This window comes from Jaculus jaculus, chromosome 19, assembly GCF_020740685.1.
Source record: "Jaculus jaculus isolate mJacJac1 chromosome 19, mJacJac1.mat.Y.cur, whole genome shotgun sequence".
Taxonomy (NCBI): Eukaryota; Metazoa; Chordata; class Mammalia; order Rodentia; family Dipodidae; genus Jaculus; species Jaculus jaculus.
This window is the reverse complement of record NC_059120.1, coordinates 22,754,946-22,757,134: the sequence shown is the minus strand read 5'-3', so window position 1 is coordinate 22,757,134 and position 2,189 is coordinate 22,754,946.

Below are 2,189 nucleotides of genomic sequence, written 5' to 3'. Positions count from 1 at the left end.
TTTTTTAAAACTTGCTATTTCTAAGTAGAAAAAAAGAAAATTTCAGCCTCAAAAATTTGGCAAGCCTAGATCAAGTACAGCCTTCCATTCTAGAACTATGTTTCCAGAGAGCTTGCTGGGACCAGAGAAGATAAGAGGGATCTAGGTGACAATGATGAAGCATGGGGCTGTCAAACCACAGGGCACACGGCATCATCAGGGAAGCCAGTGAGAGACGGACGTTCTAACGCTCCACCTCAGTGGCCAGGAACCCACGTGTTTCTTGGGCTATTCCCAGAGTGGGTCACCATAGGCCACACTTGGAAACAGTCATCAGAAGCCTTCATAAAAGATGACATAGACTATAGACATACAACATATAGACTATTTCTGACACAGAATTATGTGTGTTTTTTGTTGTTGTTTATTTTTATTTATTTATTTGAGAGGGACAGACAGACAGAGAAAGAGGCAGAGAGAGAGAGAGAGAGAGAGAGAGAATGGGTGCACCAAGGCCTCCAGCCACTGCAAACGAGCTCTAGACCCATGCGCCCCCTTGTGCATCTGGCTTAACATGTGTCCTGGGGAACTGAGCCTTGAACAGGGGTCCTTAGGCTTCACAGGCAAGAGCTTAACTGCTAAGCCATCTCTCCAGCCCATGTTTGTTTGTTTGTTTCTTTTGCTTACATTTTAGCTTTTGGAACTGTATTGTGAGGACTGTCAATCACTGAGGATTAATTAAGGAAATTGTATTGTTGTCTATTTTTATGGTTGCTCTGTCAAGTTCCAAACTCCACTCTCAGCTTACCTCAAAAACCAAGCTCGGGGCTGGAGAGTTTGCACAGTGGTTAAAGAACTTGCCTATAAAGTCAAACAACCAAGGTTCAATTCCCTAGTATGTAAAGCCAGATGCAGAGTGGCACCAGGAGTTTGTTTGCAACAGCTGGAGGCTCTGACACATCCATTCTCTCCCTCTCTCTCTCTCTCTCCTATCACTCTCTGCTTACAAACAAAATAAAATATTTTAAAAAGCACAAGCTGGGGGCTGGGGATGTGACTCAGCAGCTTGCCAAACAAGCATGAGAACCTGAGTTCAGATCCTCAGTACCCAAGGAAAACGCTCCTGAGGCACACATCTATAATCCCGGTGCTGGGGAGCTGGATGACAAGTAACCCCCGGGCCTCACCGGCTGGCTTGCCTAGCTGAATCAGTGAGCTCCAGATGCAGCGAGAGACCCTGTCTCACAGAATAAAATAGAAAATAACAGAAGACACTGAAGTCAACTTGGCTTCTGCAAGACACATACGCATATGTATGCACACCACGCAGACACACGCAAAAACAAAACACAACAACATGTGAACGCCGGGCGTAGTGGCGCACGCCTTTAATCCCAGCACTCGGGAGGCAGAGGTAGGAGGATCGCCGCGAGTTCAAGGCCACCCTGAGACTCCATAGTGAATTCCAGGTCAGCCTGGGCTCCGACGAGACCCTACCTCAAAAATAAATACAAAACAACAACAACAGAAAGCATGTGAGCTGGGCATGGTGGCACACACCTATACCAACACTGAGGAGGTGGAACTATTAGGAGCAGAAGTTTAAGGTGCTTGGTTACATCACACCCTTAGAAGTCAGTTAGCAGAGAATAGAAAGGGGGGGAAAAAGCAGGCTGAAGGCTTTTAAAATTTAAACAAAATAAAAAAAAGATCTCACAGTTTCTGGTAGAGTACACTCTGAATTCCTTTCAAGTTGACATTCCCTTGGAAGTTAGTCTGCAATTTTCCCAGTTTATCAGGGAGGGCCTTCAAAGTGGGTTACAGAGGAAGCCACCACTGAGAGTCTAGGACCCCAGAAAAGGTTGCAATGCTTCCCACACTGCAGAGAAAACAAACAGCCACATGGTTTAAGCATTTCTTTCCAATTTACAAAAGGAACCCTTGGCCACCTCCTAGGGTGCCTGGGTGTATCAGGATAAAAAGCACGTGAGCAAACTTTCTATTAGTGACTCAACCTTGTGTCAGCTTTCCGTTACTATAACAAATGTCCAAGGTCATCAACTGTAAAGAGAAAAGGTCCCATTTGGCTCACAGTTTGGCACTCTCGGTCCATGATTGATGGGCCCCCATCACTTTTGGACCTGCGATGAGATGGCACATAACGTGGTAGAGTACAACCACTCACCCCCCTGTGAAAGAGGGCGGGAGGA